Source organism: Miscanthus floridulus, chromosome 18 (assembly GCF_019320115.1).
Source record: "Miscanthus floridulus cultivar M001 chromosome 18, ASM1932011v1, whole genome shotgun sequence".
Taxonomy (NCBI): Eukaryota; Viridiplantae; Streptophyta; class Magnoliopsida; order Poales; family Poaceae; genus Miscanthus; species Miscanthus floridulus.
The window spans coordinates 102,398,111-102,420,876 of record NC_089597.1 but is presented as its reverse complement, the minus strand read 5'-3'; the positions used below and the strand labels follow the sequence as shown (position 1 = coordinate 102,420,876).

Here is a 22,766-nt window from a genome sequence, read left to right as displayed (position 1 = left end):
GCCAAGACCTCCTTCTTTCTTTGTTCTACAGGCTGTCTCCCAAGCTGCAAGGCAATTCCCTTTTCTGTTAATTTCACCTCCACTCCATAGGAATTTTTTCCTGTAGCTATCAATTTGTTTGATGATCTGTGGAGGAAGCTGTAGGGTACACATGTAAAAAGTTGGCAAGGCTATCATAACTGAGTTAACCAGAGTCAACCTCCCATGGTATGACAAGAATTTGCTGACAGCCGAAAGCCTATTTTCAATTCTTGTAAGCATTGGTGAGAATTCCTGCAAGGTGGGCTTGGTTGTGCCCAGAGGGAGGCCAAGGTAGGTGAAAGGCATTGTCCCAACTGCACATCAAAATGTGTTGGCCAAATGTACTGTTCTGATTTCAGAGAGATTTATTGGCACAAGGAATGATTTGCTGAAATTGACATGTAGCCCAGTAGAGTCAAAAAAGGATCTCAACAAACCTTTTAAGTTGAAAAGAGTTCTACCATCAGCTGGAAAAATGAGCAGTGTATCATCTGCATACTGGACAATAGGAAAATCCCCACCAAAAGTGTCACTAACTAGATGTTTTAGGATACCATTTCTCCAAGCACTGTTTACAATTGATTGTACCAGATCAGCTGCTAGGACACAAAGAAGTGGAGATAGAGGGTCCCCTTGTCATACTCCCCTTCTGCGTAGAAAGGGTTTGCTAAGAATTCCATTAAGAAGAACTGAAAACTCACCAGACCATAGAATGATTTTGATCCAATTCACCCATTTTTCAGGAAACCCTTTATGTTTGAGAACTTGGAGGATGACTTCATGCTCAACTTTATCAAATGCCTTCTCAAAGTCTAGTTTGAGGATGACAATTTCTTTTTTTGAATGGTGGCATATGTGCAGGAATTGGAAGGCCCAAGCTAAGCAGTCCTGAATGGTTCTTCCCTTTATAAACCCATACTGATTACCATATACCAGCTTCAAGATAACTGTTTGGAGCCTTGAAGATAAGATCTTTGTAATACATTTGATGGAGTAATTGAGCAATGAAATGGGTCTATAATCATTTACAGATTTTGGGTTAGACTTCTTAGGGATGAGAGAAATATGAGATGAATTGATGCTTCTCAAGTCTAAGTCTGAATTACAGAAGTCCCTAAAAAGTCTTAAGAAGTCCTCCTTAACAATGTCCCAGCAAGTTTTAATGAAAATACCATTGAAGCCATCACGTCCAGGTGCATGACTGTTGGACAAATTTTTAACAGTGGTGTTGATCTCCTCTTCACTAAAATCACCGTCCATGTTCAGATGATCCATAGGCAAGGCAGTGATCAGAGTGTCTAAATTATATGAAATTCCACTGAAATCACTAACCCCCATTCTCTTCTTGAAGCTGTCCCACAAGACTTGGGCCTTCTGATCATGGTCTACTATAATTTCACCACTAGGGGTGGAAAGGCAGGTGATGAAGTTCTTCTTGTGGGAGATGGTAGCCATGTTATGGGTGAGGACATTTATTCATGAGGTAATATTGTAATTTGACATATAGCTCATCAGTTTTTTTACAAAACAGAGTCAATATATTAAGGACTTCTAATTCCTCCATAGTTGTCACACCCTTGATAACAGAAACAACAATTGAATTTGGATTCCGTAATTAGATTAAGGCCCCGTTTGGATCCTTGGAATTGAATTCATTTTATTAATCATAATTTAGACACATATTAATTAAGCTAATATGGTTGTATATGGATTATATTTGTATATTATTGTTAGCTATAAGAGAGATGCTTGTCTGTGTGGTATTTGTTCCGTAGGGGAGCGAGTTGAAGGGTTTGTTGTAAGTTGCAAAGTAAAAAACATAGCATGGTGATCTATAGAATCCATTTTCTTCCACCCTATGAATTTGAGATAGGCTTATAAGTGAACTTTGGAAAGTGATGGAATGTCAAATTCCAAGCCAAATAAATTAGTTTATTATGTAGATTTTAATTCCTCCAAATAAAAGGATCCAAACGGCCCCTAAGGCGTCTTCAATCAATTCTCCCGACAATTTGTCATGACTCATCTTCATCTGGTGTTCCTTTGCAGGAGAATATAGTTTTTTGTAGCTTATCCAGAGAGTACTGCAAAAATTGTCCAAGGTATTGTTTGTCTTGGGAACCTGACTAAAGTAACTTTCCGCCAAACGCAATATATATTTGTCTCATATATGCATCACGGTTCACCATAATCCATAATACTAATTGACATATTCTTACCTGAGTCAAAATTTCAAGGTTAATATTGCCAATGATTTCTTCTTTCCACCTTGTAGGAGCTAACTCTACCAATGGTCAACTTAGACAGGAGTAAGTAGTACATGGAAATTTAGAATATGTCTTACAAAATTCAGTTTATTGTGTAAATTCAGGCATGCAGCAAAATCAAGGTCGAGCACATAAGACTGAATAACTAAAGAAAAAGATGACCATGTAACTGAAATGTTTGGACACAGAGCAGCGGTCTGAAAATGGTAAACGTTTGAACAAGATGCCCAAGAGGGGGGGGGGGGGGGGGGGTGAATTGAGTTAATTCTAAATTTTTGCAATAATTAAGTCCTACACATAAAAGTTCTATTGTTCTATTGTTCTCTCGCATAAAAGTTTTGCTCCATAGGTTCCAATCCTACTATAGCATAGCAATTCTAGGAATGTAATAAAGACATGAAATGAATTGCTCAAATGTAAATGCTCAAAGTAAAGAGAGGGAAAGGAACATGGCGATGTTTTCCTGAGGTATCGGAGAGTCGTCACTCCCCCACTAGTCCTCGTTGGAGCACCCGCGCAAGGGTGTAGCTCCCCTTTGATCCACGCAAGGATCAAGTGCTTTCTACGGGCTGAATCTTTTACACTCCGTCACGGTGAATCGCCCACAACCGCTCATAACATGACTTGAGTCATCCACAAGCTCCGCCGGATGAACACCAAGCTCCTAATCACCACCGAGCCATCTATGTGATGGCGATCACCAAGGGTAACAAGCACAAACTCTCACTTGACCAAGACAAGCCTACTGAGAAAGGTTGATGCACACTTGTTACTCCCTAAGCACTAATGAGGTTCTTAATCTTGGATTATCAAATCTCAATCATCCCACTAGGCTCTTGCTCTCCTTTGCACTCCAAAGGTGTTTCTCAACTGAAAAAATGGACAAGAGAGCTCAAATGGACGAGTGGGATATGTATTTATACCCCCCATTCAAAACATAATGGTTGAGGTCCAACTTAGCAAGTTTCAGGGTGACCGGACGCGCCGGTCAGGTTGACCGGACACTCCGGTCAGTAGTACACGTCACTGTGTCAGAGAGAGCCGTTAGGTCTGAACGGACTCTGACCTGCGTCCGGTCATCACCCACCGGACGCGTCCGATCAGTAAAATGCCTCTATGGATGTTCTCTGATGTTGATCGGACGCAGGCACCCTAGCGTCCGGTCATCACCCACCGGACGCGTCCGGTCAGTAAAATGCCTCTATCGATGCTCTCTGATGTTGATCGGACGTAGGCACCCTAGCGTCCGGTCATCACCCACCGGACGCGTCCGGTCAGCAAAATCCCTCTCTAGAACCTTACTGATGTTAACTGGACGCTGGCACCCAGAGTCCAGTCATTTCTCTATTTAGCGTCCAGTCGCACACAGACAGCAGCTGTCGATCAAATGAACTGACCGGACTGTCCAAGCTATGTCCGGTCACAACCAAACCAACGTCCGGTCAGTCATTTGACCCTCCATTCACTTCCAATTCAAAATACTTTGCGAATGAAGTTGTCTTCTATCGATCTTAGGGCTATTCCTGAGCTACCTAGTGCTAAGTTTGACAAGTGTGCACCACACACAATCCATTAGACTCACCTAGGTCAAGCTACTAGTCCATACCCCTCTTAATAGTACGGCCAAAGGAAAAAACAAAGTCCTAAACTACTCTAAGTGTCTCTCCAACACCAAACGACACTTAGAACTTGTCCGCCCTTAACCTTATCGTCCATCCTTTGAAAACCAAAACGATTTCGATCGACAGGGGCATGACAACCATGATTGTCCAATAAATTTCCATTTCCATGACCTAACTCAAATTGCCTCTACAAAACACACGTTAGTCATAGTAGTCTCGTGTCGTCATTAATCACCGAAACCCAACTAGGGGCCTAGATGCTTTCAATCTCCCCCTTTTTGGTGATTGATGACAACACAACCTCGAGTATGTAAAAGACACGAGTGAGGTTTTTAACATGCTTGGTTCATATAAGCTTTTGACAATAAGAACAAAAGGGTTAGGCATGCTTATATGACCCAAGCCATCATGGTGTACTCAAAATATATGAATTAAACATGAGTACATGAAGTAGAGCTCATTTGAATCGGAGTAAAACATGGAAGCAAAGCAAATGAGCATAACCAAGTGACATGACATATATAGAGATATCAATGTAGAGAGCACACATGTCACATAAGTCTCACCATCACATGTATATAATACAATGCATAAAAGTAAACGTGAATGCACGAAATATCACACACAAAAAACCAAAAGAATCGAGACCATCTCGCACTCTCCCCCTAAATCTAACATACACGGTCCCTCTCCCCTTTGACGTCAAGCACTAAGACCTAAGGGTCGGACGGCGGGACAGGAGCAGTCGAGTCGGGCGCTGAGGTGCGGTGAGAAATCTAGAATTGAGTTGCATCATCCTCTGACCCTGAACTCTGAGCAGTCTGACCCTCTATAGCTGGAAGTGAAGGTGAAGCGGTCTGAGTCTGCTCAGTAACTAGCGTGGCTTGTGACTCTAGAGGTGTCACTGTAGAAAGTGGAGCCACAACTGCTGCTGTCACTGTCGCTTAAACCTCAAGTGTAGGAGTGACTGTCTGAGGTGGCTCGGACGATGCAATAGACGACGGAATCGTCTCGGTAGTCCCGGTAACTGGAGCAGCTGTGGTGGGAACAGGGACTCGGAAATCTGTAGGTGTAGGCTGCCATGCTGCATAGAATAAAGCTCCAGTCCTTGCTGCTAATTTTTATTGCCCTTTCTAGAAATGTTATGCCTAGTCCATAATTTGCTAAAATAATGTGTGCATCATATTGATATGACAAAATAAGGAAAAAATAGTAGTGGTTTACCTCTCAGACGGGTGACACAAGAATCCTACTGGTCCAGATGCTGACAACTTTCTGATAAATATTTCTTGCTTCATGCCTCCTCCATAACTATTTGCATCTGCGTAACTGTAGCATATCTCAAGATATGGATAGATGGTATTCTGTTGGTATGCCTCCAACAGAGCTGCTGTTTTGAAACCATAATCAAAATTATCAAATATCAACGAAGAACAAATGTGCTTGCATGCGAGTGCCTGGCCGCGATGATGCAGCCAGCAGCCGCCTGCGCCTGCGGTCTGCCACACACGCCAGCACGGTGCTGCACTACCGCCTGCCGGTGGCCACCAAAGATCCGTGATCGCACCGGGAACACCGAGAGCCTGGTTTCCCGATCGCCGTAGCATCATATGTTTATAAGGAGTATGAAACCATACATGTTTATAGGGAGTATGAGTACATACATGTTGACTCTAGGAGCACGTATATATTAGACATTAGTATGAGTACCAGAGTACGTACACGGTACACATACTCAGAGGTGCATTGATACATATACAATACAAGGTTATATAGCTGGTATATATGGCGGCAGAGTATGAACACATGCTCTATCTAGGAGAGTATGTGCATATACTCAAAAAAATATATTAGTATTTACGGTCGGCCAGTATATGACAAGAAGCTAATAGTATTTAGTGAACATTTAAATTAAAGTAGGCCATTTTGCTTGCTAGCATTGTAGAGACATCCACGAACCACTCCTGATGGTGACCAGAAATCATGTAATATGCAGCACGTACACCATGAAAACAGATGGTGAGACCAACACCTGGAACGTGTAATACCATTAATATAAGCAACTTAGCATTAAGGTATATGTATTTTTGCATGTATATTAGGAATACGCTTCATATATTAATTCATATCTAAAAATTCGTGCAGTAGTCACGCATGCAAACAGACAATACAGCGCCAGGTACTGTACCTGAACATTGATGAACACGAATAGAGTCTGGTAATGAATACAAAAGCATCGATGCATCTTTTCGCTGGTCCAGCATCAGATGTGAGCAGATGCATGCCTCCGGCTCCGAGTCAAAGGATTTAATTGGTAGAAGGAGTAATCACATATGCCAACTTAGATCCATATTCATAGGCATCGGATAAACCTTCTCTCGATCTGCATCCTGCAAGGAGACGGGATAAATAAATCGATCCAATAGGAAGATTTGGGAGTGTCTCAACCATACCTGGATTCTGCGGCCCTGCTCGACGGATCCGGTGGACGTGGGCTCCGACGAGACCTGGTCTGGGCGAGGCGGCGCACCTCCGTCCGCACGGGCTGGGATGCGCGCATCGTTGATGGTGAAGAAGGTACTGAAGGACGCGACCCTCTTGTCCCTGACAGCGGTGGCGTTGCCGTTGGCCTTGCTGCCGTGAGCCGGCGGGTACGCGCGGTGGAGGAGCAGCTGCTTGACATCATGGGGTCGCCAGGAAGAAGATCGCAGTGGTCATATTGGCGAGCGAGAGACAAAGACGAAGGGCGCGCGGCGGCACGTGAGTCGTGGCTCCATCCTGCGGCGTGCCTTCATCCCCGCTGGGTGCGGCACCACGCGTGGCTCAGTGGCCGGCATGGCAACAGGGTTGGATGGAGGCGGCCGCGGCGGCGTGTAGGAGGAGAGGGGGCAACCAGATTCGCGAGCGGAACGAGTTGAACGGAGGAGGCGCATTTGGGAATTAGGGATCGGGAGGTGGGAGAGGAGGGATCGCACCTCTGAGACGGACGCCCGCTCGAGTTCGCCGATGGGCAAAAGGCCAAGGCGGCGTCTGCGTCCCGGCGATTCGGGAGGTGCGCGGGGGGAGAGGCAGAGGGCTGGTTGTGGGTACGCGCGGGCAGAGAGAGGTACAGGCGGCGGGTAGGCTTCCGCGCGCGTAAGAAAAAACGGATTGGAGGGGGAGATCGGCAACAGGAAAGTGTGTTTTGTCACATAAATATCGTCCTTTTCGTCTTGGGTCCACCTGTCAGGTCTATATCAAGCGTTGGATGTAAAGTTGAAACACATCCGACGGTGGAGGCCTTAAGTGGGTAAGATGTTTGTAGGTGATAGGTATTTTTCAATTCCTTCGCTTCTCCATAGTCCAATTTGCGAAATAAGAAGGCCAAGCTCGCCACGCCGATAGCCACTCGAGTGCCTTCTGCGATTTTTACGGCCATACTAAAAACTTCTGGGCGAATGTAATGCCCAGCCCTGACGGGAATACAGTAAGTACAAAGCCAAGCTGCTACGAAGGCGGCACGGTAGAGCACCGGCGAATATGTAACGATGAAAGGAAGTCTTTGCTTGCCCAAAACAGCAGCAGGACGGCCATCTCGAACTTCAACTCGGAAGCCTACTTCCTGGAGTAGAGGAATAGAGGATCGGCTGGATCGGCGAAACCATCCGGCGGGGAAACTTTGAAAGAATTAGCTCGGTCGTTGAGAAAGTGGTCCACCCAGGTGGAAATAGTCACCAAGCCTGGTCCTGGCTTCATGCATGTCCACAGGGCATAGGCTTAGTAAACGGCATAGAGAGATTCAACATGGCCACGCATAGCTGGCTCAAGTGGGATGAATTCTTCATACAGGCGACCGACGATTGGTATACCCATTGCATCAGAAATCGTGTGCAGAGGAAAGCCTATCTCGCCCTGCTGGCTGGACAGCAAGGTATGTTCATCAATATTCCAGTATGTCAAAAAGGCAGCCACCAAGGAGGGATCAACTTCACATTGATAAATTGATGCTAAAACTCCACGGAAAATGCCAGTTTTCTGTAAGATCTCACGATCTTCTTTGTTCACCAGCATCATTGAAGCCCATATCAATATTTTCTTGCTCATTTGGACACTGAGCCGGAGTTGTGGAGGGTGCTCGTGCGTCCACTTTGAAGAAGGTGACCTGATAAATTTCTGCGCCAACGTTGCAGTGCGGTCAGGGAGGTCCTTGTAGGTCACAGGGCCATCCATTACTGGACGCACAATAGACACTGTGGCGCAACGGTCTTGAACCGGCTGTTCCCTTGGTCTTTTGCGTATGCCGAGGGGAACTTCGTAAAGAGAAGTTGTCAAATCTTTGCCTGGAGTTGGGACTCGGCACCTGGACCTGTATTTTTCTTCCCTCTTAATGACTTCGGTTGCTGGTTCAAGGATCAGTTGTTGGCCTCGACCAAGCTTCAAATATGCTGCAATTTTTGTTATGGACTGATTCAGGTCTTCTTTGCTAGTAGTGGAAACTTCGCTGCCTGAAGGTTGAGTTTTGGGATCTGCATCTTTGAAAACATCGAATTCTTGGCGCCAAAAGAATACCTCCCATGGCTTCTCTTTCGGCGCATAGTCAGCGAACCCACTGTACAGCGTATAGGGTGTGCGATCCACAAGAACTATATGCGATCCACAAGAAATGAAAAAGGAAAAGGCAGGAGGTTCACGTAAGCATTATACTAATGGCAAGTACTATATACGAGCTATTTGCATGTGCGTAATGTACCTGTTAAGAAGCATTGGCTGCAGCATTAGACTGCGGTGCCCTGAACACTGGCTTTCGATACTGTCGACGGGGACGGGTCAGCGGAGAATTACTAGAGCGATCTTTGCTGCGACCTGGAGCCTCCTCTGAATTCCTGGTGTTACGAGTCTCCTTTGCTGAGCGGCCCATCCTTACATGGCAAATCAAATAAAGAAAACGGTGTGTAACAACAAGAGAAAATAAGCATACATACTGAACAAATTTCGTTGTTGCAGCACACCGTAATTCAAATAGAAAGCTAGTATGATCAGCCCTCATCTCGTTGGGATAGACTAGTACCTGGCAGGCTTCACTATGTAGAAACATCACATCACAGATGAGTCTTTAGAGACGTCACAGACGCGCTTCAGCGCGTCTCTAATAACGCGCATGTGTAATAAGCATATAGTATAGACACGCGTTACCAACAAGTGTCTGTAATACAGGAACACGCGTCTGTGATTGGTTATAAGACAGACTGGTATAGTCAACACGCGTCTGTGATGGCCCCTCACAGACGCGCTTAGCCAACACGCGTATGTGATGGCCCTTAGCACAGACGCGCATAACTAATACGCGTCTGTGATAAGGATTTACTAAAACAAAAAAAAAAAAAGAAAAATCTCTAGTGCCACGGTCTTAGATATACCATACATGACACATCAAACTATATACGTAGTAGTCAATTGCTAATCAGCAATTTCATATACATGAAGTAAGATCTGACTAAAGTATTTTACATTAGCTCATAGCTGACAGGGAATCAGTGTACAGTATGCATTTAAATAAACAAGAAACACAACCAAAACAAGCTCTACTAAAGATCTTACTAAAGTACCAAAAGGAAGTTCCACTAAAGTAGTTGGCTTAGCTCTTAACCCATATCGGTTGCATTGCTCATTCAAAGATTTCACAAGCTCCTCAAGGTCTTACGGTATCTTATTAGCCCGCTCCTATAAACAGAGGACAAAGGAGATCAAGATAGTGAATATGTAACACTTAAAGGGCAATTTTGCCATTGATAAGACAAATATAATTCCCAGCAAATAGAAAACATGGATCCAACAATATGAGAAACAATAAGTCAACTCAATGTGATGCTAGGAAAGAGAAAAATGTTAGGAAGGAAGCCACCAGCAGCTTACACACAAGTAAAGGCTAAAGGAAAAGCGGTGGCTTCTTCTACCTAACAGTGTCTTGGTCATCCCCAATCTAGCATCATGTTGCAATGCTTTTTTCAGACCAATGCATTAAAAAGGACAGTTTATGTGATATAATTTCCTTGGGAGTGCAGTTAACTTTGCAAGATATAGTCGAGAATAGTAAGCATCATGGAACATTTCTGTACTTTCATCTTAACTGTATAGCTGTATTTTCCAGAAATTTCAATTTAGTTTCCCCTTTGAACAAATCAAGTATATCTGTATTTTCCAAATCGCAACACTACATAAGGATACTTACACTCGGCATTAGAAAGCAGTTTTACATGCAACAAGAGTTCTCCATTAATTCTAGTGCGTTTGACATAACTCTCCAATTAGTGCTTCAGTAATGTGTTTGACATAAAAATTTTACATGTAAGGATTCGTGCTCTTTGTCCTCCATATCACCTAATTTTATTCTATTGTGGCTACAACTATTTATAGTCATGAACCAAATATTCTGCTCTCAGGAACCAAACATTCAGTAGTCCGGAACCAAGCATTCTGTTATGCTAAAACTGTAATTAGTTAAAAGACTGACAAGAAAGAGTGATATCTTACCATGGCAATGAATTATGTTGCCTGTCAGGTGGAGTTCCTGTAGAACCTTTGGCATAGTGTTCCTCAGGTAGGCCAACTGCGTTTTAAATGTTCTACTGCAAAAGGGAGTGCATCTGCTGGTCAAATCAGGGCACTGAATAATTTTAGAAGTAATACATTTGCTGGTCAAATAGGTAGCTAGCAATTTAGAGCTAGAACAATCTGAACAGACGCGCGTTGTTCATCCGGCGTCTGTAGGGGATTGGTTTATACTTTACTATGGTAGCTCTGCAATGTGATGGAGGAAGAACACATGTTTCAGGTTTGGTTCCAGGAGGCACACCGGCTCCACCTAAAAAAGAAGTCATCATCAGAAAAAAAAATCAGAAGGCCTAAATACCCAAAAATTGGAGTCATGAGATAAAAACTGCATCTACATACTGCAGGTTTCACATGTTACAGATGTTTCAAAGAAATATGCAAGGGCCAAAATTGACAAAATTCCAAATTCTTTAAACAGGATCAAAGAAATGCATGGTCAGGTCCACACTAGCTCACTTGATGTTGCACAAGTATCTGAATGTCATAATACAAAAAACTGCAGTCTAAAAACCATTTATCTGTAAGGCCCTACGAGTACCAGTCCCCCAACACTCTAATATTCTGAGAAGTTTGTGCATCCCAGAATCTAAACTGCAAGAAAATAGAGGCCAAAGTCTGCACATTACCGTTGCTATAATTGCAGCATAATCTAAAATAGAGGCCATAGTAGTGGGCTTTCAGTAAGTAACATATCTTCATTTACAGGGTTAGCTCAGTAGTGCTCAGCAGAACCCAGATATAAAACACGCCTAGGAGTATTATGTCAGGATACACAAGTGGTTGACATGTTATATTTGACAAATTATAAGCAGAAGGCAAGGCTTTGTTAGACATAATCTGCTGCTCCCCCATTTCTCCTTGCTCAGAGACTGGTCGGCTCGGCCGACCACTCCCTGTTGGGAGTTGGGGACTGATCGGCTCTACCGACCAGTTCTTTCCTGTAACTGTAGCATAGTACAGTAGGGACAGTAATTGGTAGCTATTACATCAGCCATGTCTTGGTAGTAGGCTGAGGTAAGCTTTGTACTGCTAGGAGTAGTTGGTGTACTCTGTACCTTAGGAGTAGGTAGTTGGTATACCCTGTACCTTAGGAGTAGGTAGTTGGTGTACTATTGTACTCAGGAGTAGATAGTTGGCCAACAACAATGTACCTGGTAGAGGTACAGCTAGAGTTGTATATATTCCATCCAAAGTGCAATGGAATACTCAGTTCAGTTGCCACACTCAGACTACAGAGCTCTGGTTCAGAGCTATAGCGGAGAGCTCTGGCCAACGCTGGTGCTTGTGCAGTGTGTGTATGTGAGAGCTATTCTCAATATCTTCTTCTACCTCTAGCCATAGTGAGTGAGTGTGCTGGTCGGTAAGCTAGCTGCTTACTGGCGCTGGGCAGCCGAGGGATTAACAAGTGGTACCGGAGCCGTACAAGCGCCGTTCCCGGACTAACCGCTGGTGATGACGGACGGTTTGGAGATGGACGACAGCAGCGGCGCTACTGTGGTTGCCCAGCCACGATAGGAGGTCATCGTGCACATGGTGCGGGAGGTCAGCCGCACTAGTTGGCCGACGCTGACTCGCACAAACTATGGCGAGTGGGCGGTGACCATGAAGGTCAAGCTCAGAGCCCGACGGCTCTAGAATGCTGTTGATAAGGGCACCGACAACGAAGAAGACAACATGTCAGCGTTGGAGGCTATCCTCGCTGCTGTGCCACCAGAGTATAGGGAGCCATTAGGGGCGAAGAGCTCTGCTAAGGAGGCATGAGAGGCCATTGCGGCGATGCGCGTCGGTTCCGACCACGCAAAGAAGGCCACGGCCCAGCTGCTGAAGTAGGAGTACGCCAACCTCAAGTTCAAGGATGGTGAATCGGTGAAGGACTTCTCCCTCCACCTACAGACGCTCATCAGCAAGCTGAGGAGCCACGGTGCCACCATCGACGAAGAAGAGGCGGTCTCCAAGTGCCTCCACTCTGTACCGGCGAAGTACATCCAGATCGCTCTCTCCATAGAGACAATGCTGGACCTGTCCACCCTCACCATTGAGGATATGACTGGTCGGTTACGGGCAGTAGATGAGCGCCTGGAGCAGGCGACAAAAACAATGGACAGCGGCAAGCTACTGCTGACAGAGGAGTGGGATACCCGGATGAAGGAGAAGAAGTCCGGGGAAGCCTCTTCCAGCTGCGGTAGCGATGGCAAGCGCCGTGGCAAGGATTCTTTAGAGAAGAAGAAGAAGGTCGACCCCAATGCCTATCGGCGCTGCGGGAAGACGGGCCATTAGGCAAAGGAGTGCCCAAATCGTAAGCAGGAGAAGAAGGTTGAGGCTCATCTGGCGTAGTTTGCTGCTGATGATGAGGCCACTCTCTTGATGGCGACGTTCTGTGCACTGCACGACATTGAGGCCAAGGATAAGGGAGAGGTGGGGGCGGTGGAAGGGCCTAGGAAGGCTCTGAAGGCTGTCAACCTCGATGAACAGCGTGCCCAAGTCCACCTCAGACGTGTGGGCGACGAGCTGGAGCAGCAGTTGTACCTGGACTCCGGCGCCAGCAACCACATGATGGGCTCCAAGGAAGCCTTCTCCGAGCTCGACGGTAATGTGACCGGTACGGTGAAGTTCGGTGATGGCTCAAGGGTGGTGATCCGAGGGCATGATACCATCATCTTCAGGTGCTAGAACGGCGAGCACCATGCGCTAACGAAAGTATATTACACCCCGCAGCTATGTTCAAGAATCATTAGCATTGGCCAGCTGGATGAGCGCGATAGTGAGGTACTGATCAAGGACGGCGTCCTCAGGATCAGGGACCGGGAGTAGCGGCTTCTTGCCAAGGTGAAGAGGCCCTAGAACCAGCTATACCTGCTCGACCTGAAGGTGGAACAACCCATCTGCTTGGCTGCATGCCACACAGAGGAGCCGTGGCTGTTACATGCCTGGTATGGACATCTCAGCTTTGATGCTCTTGGTCGGCTTGAGAAGATGGTTATTGGGCTGCCTCACATCGAGCACGTAGGCGAGCTGTGTAATAGCTGCCTGGCTAGGAAGCAAAGAAGGCTACCATTCCCGAAGACAGCAAAGTACCGTGTGATAGAGGCCCTTGAGCTGGTCCACGGTGACCTCTGTGAGCCAATCATGCCAGCGACGCCCGGCGGGCGCATGTACTTCATCTTGTAGGTGGATGATTGTAGCCCGTACATGTGGTTGCAGCTTCTGACCAGCAAGACTGAGGCGGCAGAAGCGGTCAAGAAGTTCAAGGCACGCGCGGAGGTGGAGAGCGGTAAGAAGCTGCGGTAGCGAATTCACTTCGTTGGAATTCGCTGCGTACTGCGCGAATCAGGGCGTGATGCGACACCACACCGCGTCATACTCGCCATAGCAAAATGGTGTGGTGGAGTGGCGGAACTAGACGGTGGTCGGCATGGCTCAATCCATGATGAAAGCCAAAGGCTTATCGGCAAAGTTCTGGGGAGAGGCGATGACCACAGTGGTATTCATCCTCAACCGCGCGCCCACCAAGGCCCTGAAGGGCAAGACGCCGTCCAAGGCTTGGCATGGACGCAAGCCGAATGTGTCCTTCCTCAAGACATTTGGCTGCGTCGACCATGTGAAGAACACCAAGCCTCACCTCAGTAAGCTGGAAGACAGGAGCACGCTTATGGTGCTCTTGGGCTACGAGGAGGGTACCAAGGCGTATCGGCTCTATGATCCCAAGAGAGGCAAGGTGGTAATCTCTAGGGATGTGGTGTTCGATGAGATGGCGGCCTGGGACTAGGACAATCTAAGCACGGGGCAAGCTGGCGACTTCATCAGCACCTTCATTATCGAGCGCTTGGTCATCCACAGTGCTGGAGATGCTGGAGAGGAGATGCCGACCACTCTAGCAACAGAGCCGAGCATTCCTAGGGCGGTGCCAAGCACTCCGGGAGGGTGTCAAGCACACCTGGGGCGGTGCCGAGCCCTCCTGAGGGGGTGCCGAGCACTTCAGCAGCAATGCCGAGCACTTCAGCAGCAATGCCGAGCACTCTAGCAGTGGATCCGACCACTCCGGCAGTGGTGCCGAGTGGTCCGGCAGCAATGCCGACCACTCCGGCAGAACAGGGAGGCCAAGGACCTCCAATCGAGTGCATCTCCCCTCCGAGTGACATCAACGTGTTCGTGGATGCTTTCCAAGACAGCGAGGAGGTCCGGTTCCACAGGCTGGACAACATCGTCGGCAACATAGGGACCACAGGCCTGGAGAGTCGACGGATTGACGATCTAGAGCTACTCCTTGTTAGTGCCGAGGAGCCACCGACGTTCGTAAAAGCTGAACGTGACACCAATTGGCGATGGGCGATGTTGGAAGAGATGAAGGCCATTGAGGACAATGGCACATGGGAGCTGGTAGATCCACCGGTGGGCTGCAAGCCGATTAGCTTGAAGTGGGTCTACAAGGTGAAGCAGGATGAGCGTGGCGCCATTGTCAAGTTCAAGGCTCGGCTCGTCGCCCGTGGCTTCATGCAACGTGAGGGCATCGACTTCAAGGAAGTATTTGCTTCGGTGGTGTGAATGGAGTCCGTTCACTTGCTGTTGGCCATGGCAGCAGCAAAGGACTGGCGTGTCCACCACCTCGACATCAAGTCTGTATTCCTCAGTGGCGAGCTCATGGAGACGGTCTTCGTCAAGCAAGCTCCGGGCTTCGCTGTCAAGGGCGCTGAGCACAAGGTGCTCAAGCTATGCAAGGCGCTCTACGGGCTGCGGTAGGCCCCTCGAGCGTGGAACGCCAAGCTCAACGCCACCTTGGGCGAGCTTGGGTTCACTCATTGCGCTATAGAGCACGCGCTCTACACACGGCGATGGGGGAAGGAGGAGCTCGTCGTTGACATGTACATGGATGACTTAATCGTCACCGGAGCACGAGCAGAGGACATCAAAGGTTCCAAGCATGAGACGGTGGCTCCTTTCAAGATGAGCGATCTCGGCGTGCTCTCCTACTACCTTGGCATCGAGGTGAGGCAGGGGAAGCAGAGCATCTCCCTGGGCTAGCGCGCCCATGCGGAGAAGCTGCTGGAGCAGAGCGGCATGGCGGGGTGCAAGCCGTGTGCAACTCCGATGGAAGAGCGGCTGAAGCTATCCAAGCACAATACGGCGGCGAAGGTAGATGCGATGCGCTACCGGAACATCGTCGATGGGCTACGCTACCTCACGCATACTCAGCTAGACATCATGTTCGCTGTCGGGTACGTCAGCCGTTTCATGGAGGACCCGCGCAAAGATCACTGGTTGGCAGTGAAAAGGTTGTTGCACTACATCAAGGGGATGCTCGATCAAGCGATCATCTTCCCCAAGAGTGGCAGCAAGGGTGGGTTGCAGCTCACGGTCTTCAGTGAGGCACCCCAAGGCAAAGGTAGGTGAGCCAGAGCTCACTATCTTCAGCGATGCAGACATGGCGAGTGACATTAATGGGCGATGGAGCACCTTCGGCGTGCTCGTCTTCCTTGGAGCATCCCCCATTGCTTGGCAGTCGTTGAAGCAAAAGATCGTGGCGCCGTTGACGTGTGAGGAAGAGTATGTCGTAGTGGCCATGGTGGTGTGCCAGGCTGTCTGGCTACACTGGCTACTGGGCGAGCTGACTGGTGAGGAAGCTCACCCGCTAGCTTTGATGGTGGACAACCAGCCCGCCATCTCCCTCTCCAAGAACCCCATCCTCCACGACCGGAGCAAACACATCGATATCAAGTTCCACTTCCTCCGGGACTGCATCGAAGGAGGGCAGATTGTCATCAAGTTTATCGAGACCGGCAAATAGCTCGCTGACATCCTCACCAAGTCACTCAGACGCCTACAGTTCATGGAGCTGAGGAAGATGATTGGCATGAATGAGGTCAAGGCATTGGGCTAGCAGCAGGATTAGGGGAAGAATTGTTAGACATAATCTGCTACTCCCCCATTTCTCCTTGCTCGGAGACTGGTCGGCTCAGCCGACCACTCCCTGTTGGGAGTTGGGGACTGATCGACTCTGCCGACCAGTTCCTGTAACTGTAGCATAGTATAGTAGTTGGTAGCTATTACATCAACCATGTCTTGGTAGTGGGTTGAGGTAAGCTTTGTACTGCTAGGAGTAGTTGGTGTGCTCTGTACCTTAGGAGTAGGTAGTTGGTATACCCTGTACCTTAGGAGTAGGTAGTTGGTGTACTCTTGTACTCAGGAGTAGGTAGTTGGTGTAGTTGGCCAACAACTATGTACCTGGTAGAGGTACAACTAGAGTTGTATATATTCCATCCAAAGGACAATGGAATACTCAGTTCAGTTGCCACACTCAGACCGTAGAGCTCTAGTTCAGAGCTATAGCAGAGAGCTCCGGCCAATGCTAATGCTTGTGCAATGTGTGCGTGAGAGTTGTTCTCAATATCTTCTTCTACCTCTAGCCATAATGAGTGAGTGTGTCGGTCGGTAAGCTAGCTGCTTACTGGCGCTGGGCAGCCGAGGGACTAACAAGGCCATCCAAGCTGTGAAAAACATACATTTTCAGTGGTTGACATGTTCAGTATAATGATCAATTTTTATGTCAAAGATATCATGCAGCAAATCATTGTCCTATGCAGACAAAGAGAAACTTGAAAGCTATTATTATTCTTAAGAAAAAGTGACTTGTTAAGTGAATGTAGGTTGTGGACAATTGAGAGAAAAAGTACCAGAGAGACGAGATCACTTTCAGTATACTATAAGCAACAAATAGAACTATTGAAAGTTCACTCCTTCCTACTTTTGATGCATTTACTCTAGGGAACATTGATGTCATGGTCGATAGATATTGGTTCATCAATCTTAAATAAATATGGCAAGGACTCCATTCAATTCTAATGCATGTATCTGACTGAGAATGTGACACAAGCAACCTACAGGTTTACATTACACTGAACCCATGAAATCTGTAAAGTCTACTTGAATTCACAAGCATACTTAAATAAATTCATAGAATTGAACATAACTACCATACCAATATTTTTTATACGGAATCAACATACCAACTAACTACTGACTAGCTTGTTTTAGAACAACAATTTTAAGTTTTCTCTGGCACATATAACTACAGATTGAATTCATGCAAAAGACCAAATCAAAAAATTGTTACATATAACTATGAAGATAGGATGCAACGGCTCTGACAAAAAAGAAAGTAATTAATCCATGTCAAGCACTCATTAGCATAATACTCCGGTTCCTGAAGAGTCAAATGCACCAAATCCCTTACTCCAGTCCCTAGTTCCTAACCCCAGTCTCACCAATCCCTTAATCCACTGAAGAGAGTAGATCTGAGAGGGTAAAAGAGAGAGCGCACCTCCCGATGGCAGCAGCACGACTGCACGAGTGCCGGAGAGACTCAGCGGCGGCGGCACAGGCGTCCAGAAGCCCTTGGGGGTTGGGGCGGCAGCGTTAGGGAGGACCATGGGGGTGGCCGGGTGGCGCGGGTGTCGGGGAGCTAGGTCCATGGGGACGCCAGCGCGGACATCGGGGAGGCATTGGATCCGCCGCGCCGCCGCCGGTGACGCCGAAGTCGTCCTCAGGGTTCCTAGCGGTGTAGGGCGGCAACATATAGATCTGAGAGAGAGGAAAGGAGAGAAGGGGGTGGAGGCATAGCAGCAGAGGATGGGGCGGTGGCTGCACCGACAGAGGAGAGGCCGGTGGCTGCGCCGACGAGGAACCCTAGCTAATCCCAAGGAAGACAGAGAGAGAGAGGAGGCTTGGAGGAGATGAGAGGAGGGGGGCGGATGCGAAATGCAGATGCGAGGGGGCGCGGACGCGAAGTGAGGAGGGTGCTGGAGTCTGCCGGATTGAATGTTTTTTTCGGGTCCATGAACCACGCTCTCGTCTTACAGACGCGTTTTTGAGCCCGCCGACTTTACTACAGACTCGCGTTCCCAACACACGTCTGTGAACTCGTATCACAGACGCGCGTTCGTTCGGGGGTCTGTAGATGACATTGGTGGATATTACAGTTTTTTACATAGTACTTCAAACAAGGTCGCCTTGCTAGTCCGGCAACAATTTTCTTCTCGCCGGATTTCCCTCGGCTGTAACTGGATGATCACGAGCAGATTGTCTTCTCTCCTGCCTTGACGGTCTGCGAATTGTTTGCTATAAGGCTGCTGGGAAGCACAAATTAACCAGGACTACTTGCGGTGCTAATCAGCCTGCAGCAGTACATTATATTAGTTTTATATATAGGAACAGGGTTGCCTGTCTCGTAAGGCCGCTGGACCCGTCTAAAACTATATGTGGGTTATTGTCGTTTCTGATACGGTTTCTAGATGGAGTCAGAAACCACAGCCATATAAGTTGCACTAGCAATGGACTTTTGTTCACGTCAAACTCTGCTACAAAATAATATTTCCCCGAGTCAAGCCTCTGCTGCTTGACGCATAGACTCGACTCGGCGGGTGGCATCTGTTTGATGATTATTTTTATCAAAAAATAAAGATAATAATGATATATGTCATTTATTTTGAAACGGTACGGAAGGCACATGTTTATAAAGTTGCTAATTATGGAAAAGCCTATGACACGTGGGCCATGCATCTTCGGCGTACAACTTAATATTTAGCAATATATAATGAAGTTCCGTTGGAGAGCCAATGGAATTTAATAAAAATAATAATTTACCAGAAGCATTAAAAAATGTATCTTTGGAACTCAAGATAATATTAATTAACTAAAATTATGTAAATGATTTTATAGGTTCAAGAAAACGGTCCACTATAATTGTATACAATGATTCACTAACTATAAAGTTCCATACTAAAAATAAATGTACACAAGTGTTAACACCACTCCGAAACAACTAATCTTGAGAGGAAATCTTGTTCTCGATCCTTCAATCATCTGAACATCCAAAATATCATATATTTGTCCTGCATGAAAATATAGAGTGCTTCGTTAAGAACATGTTTAGGAAAATATGCGATTTTTCCATGAATTTACAAATCTTGGTGAAGGAAAATAACTGAGCCAATGTATGTATACCTGTTCCTGGCAGCTCTTGTAGAATTAAGGTTTCATTAATACCCTTTGTCTACAGTGACACAACAACCCTGAAATAAAAGAAGCTGAGCTAATTAGAACCAATAAAGCCACGAAAAAATAAATTGAAACTGGTGGATGTGCTAGATCTGTTCTTCTGTACGTACTTGAACAAGGGTATCCACCTCCTGTACATGGGATTGACTAGTCATCAGAAAGTCAGGAAATTTTTTAGATGGCCAGAGAACTTTAGTACGTACTTGAAGAAGGGATACCTTTACCTTCCTAGATCTCTTCTTCAGTCACCTCCTCATAGCTGGTAGTTGTATATCACAAAATCACAGTACAAAATTCAGAAGATTTACCTTTGTCTTCACAAGTTCAAAAAGATAGCATCATCCGTTAGTAAGCATAACTGAATTATTACCAAATACATTTTAATGTCAGAATCTACTGAGGAGTCAGAACAAGCTAGAAACACCATATCCATCAAAATTACAGTGATTTACAGAAATATCAACTTGGGATATCAATCAGCGGTTCTTAATACTTTAAGAAAAAATGGTATAGCACAAACAAGAAGACTGGTATACTTAACAAAAAATGGTATAGCAGAAACCTTTTCTTCCATTGTCCACACCTTCACGTGGTAATCATATGATTCCTGGACTATTCACCCTGCCTATTGGATTTTCCATAAGGGTATCATCCAGTTTGCTGCCTAAAAACAAGAAGACTGGAACCACACAAATTGAGTGAGTTCAGATATATGGAAGACAAGTAAATTTCTTCTGACTGATTTTTTTTCTCAGATTCCCTAGTAACATGACTTGTTTGATAATCTCCAAGGTATCATACATTCATACTATCATATATCACAAAAAATTAGTGGAACTTTTTTTTTATCTCTGTGAAGCATTCTATCGAAAGCATAGTGGACAGATTGTTGTGCTGGTAAAAGAAGAATCAGAATGGGGAGGATTGGACAGATTATTGTGCTGATAAAAAAAAAGAATCAGAAAAGGGGAGATTGGACGTGACCTTGTAGATCAGGGGAACAACGTCATGTTGCTGACAGAGTCCAATATGGGAGACGAGGTAGCTATGGTTGGCATGGCTGCCTCCATTCTCAGCTTGTCCACAGCAGGTCACAGTGCCAGAAATTGTCGCATCGCAACAACGTGATGTATTAAAAAATATAGAACCAATAATCTTCCTATAAACTGAGAGGAAGGGAGAGATCATACCTGATGCCCGAACTCACAAGGAGATGCAGGCTCGGTCTAGGTTGGATTAGACGACAGAGGCTGTGATATCCTCCATCAGATCCCGTCGCCTCCTTGTGCATACTCACCGCCACCGGATCTGAAGAACGTGGTTGAGGGAAGGAAGTTGCCCACAGACGAAGATATCGCAGAGAGGAGGAGGATGGATGGTGTGGATCGGCAGATGACACCAGGAGTACGCGGGCGCCTGCCGCCTCGAGTAGATGAAGGCACGGTTAATCCCAATCACGATAATCCCTACGGGGCAGTTGGACTATCCACGTTCACGGGCTGTGCAGACGAAGTTATTAGGGGAGCGGGCGCGGTGTGCGACGTGGGATATGTCATATAGCAACGGATCCTATTTCTGTTGCTAGGCATTGGTTGATAGAGGGGTGTTCGTGTTAAAGTGAAAATAGCAGATATTACTATTTTTCTCTCTCGATCGGGTAAACAGTTACAACAACAGCAAAATAATAGAAATAATAGAGATGATTTATTTATAATGAGGTGTACACGTTGATATTTAAAAAAAAGATACGGGCCGGTCCATGCATCAGTACCCCTTTTAAGATTGCCACAGCAAAATAGAGACAGCAACCATAGATATGTACTTAGACGTGCCCGGGCGCTGACCATGGTACTGGTAGAAGGTGTGGAAGAAGGGCTCGCGTCCCTGTCAACGTTGGTGGAAGCACCATCACTGCTGTCAGGGGCAGATCTACAGGGGGGCTTGGGGGATTCAACCCCCTATAGCTGGTGCATCAATGGAAATATGGGGAGGGTGAGGGAGAAGAAGAGGCGGAGAAAAGAAAAAAATAGAGAGAGAGGAAGAAGAAGAGATCGGTCCGCCTCCAATTCTATTCTGCGTCCGACGCTGACTGCGATGATGCACTTGGGCCACCGCCGAAACCTCTATGATGGTGTCAGAAGGAGGAGTGGCGACGTGGTCATCAGATGTGGTCCATCTACTCTTGCTGGAGCTGCTACCTCTGGCGACGATGTTGGATTGAGCGCTGCTGACGGATGGCGCGGTTTTCTGGTGGCGCCACAACAAAGCAAGCACTAGAACTAGTAGAGCCATGAAGGCGCCAGCTACTACCACGAGGATCACGATCGTCTCATTCCGGGTTAGATTAAGAAACGGATGGCTATCCATCGTTGCCTCCCGCTCCTTCAGTTCTCTAAAGCGTGGGAGTGCCTGAATGCGAGTGGCTTAATAGAGATGATTTATTTATAATGAGTTGTACATGTTGATATTTAAAAAAAAGATACGGGCCGGCCCATGCATCAGTACCCGTTTTAAGATTGTCACAGCAAAATAGAGACACCAACCACGGATATGTACTTAGACCAATCAGATAAACTCTGCGCGGGCACTGACCATGGTACTGGTAGAAGGTGTGGAAGAAGGGCTCACATCCTTGTCAACGCTGGTGGAAGCACCATCACTGCGGTCAGGGGCGGATCTACAGGGGGGCTTCAGCCCCCCTACAGCTGGTGCATCAATGGAAATATGGGGAGGGTGAGCGAGAAGAAGAGGTGGAGAAAATAAAAAATAGAGAGAGAGGAAGAAGAAGAGATCGGTCCTCCTTCAATCCTATTCTGCATCCGCCACTGACTGCGGTGATGCACTTGGGCCACCACCGGAACCTCTATGATGGTGTCAGAAGCAGGAGTGGCGACGTGGTCATCGGATGTGGTCCATCCGCTCTTGCGGGAGCTGCTGCCTCTGGCGACGTTGTTGGATTGAGCGCTGCTGACGGATGGCGCGGTTTTCTGGCGGCGCCATAACAAACAAGCAATAGGACTAGTAGAGCCACGAAGGCGCTAGCTACTACCATGATGATCACGATCGTCTCATTCTGGGTTAGACTAAGAAACATATGGTTATCCATCGTTGCCTCCCTCTCCTTCAGTTCTCTAAAGCGTGGGAGTGCCTGAATGCAAGTGGCTTAATAGAGACGATTTATTTATAATGAGTTGTACACGTTGATATTTAAAAA

General features: G+C 46.7%; 1 long non-coding RNA gene across 1 annotated transcript; it reads right to left on the bottom strand.

Moving 5' to 3' along the window:
• Positions 1-19,254: 19,254 nt before the first annotated feature.
• On the bottom strand, positions 19,255-20,993 carry LOC136524665 (uncharacterized). Its single transcript, XR_010776193.1, has 4 exons — positions 20,537-20,993; positions 19,663-20,231; positions 19,499-19,566; positions 19,255-19,386 (listed from the first exon to the last, which is right to left on the bottom strand). It is a non-coding gene; the product is annotated as an uncharacterized lncRNA (long non-coding RNA).
• Positions 20,994-22,766: the final 1,773 nt, after the last annotated feature.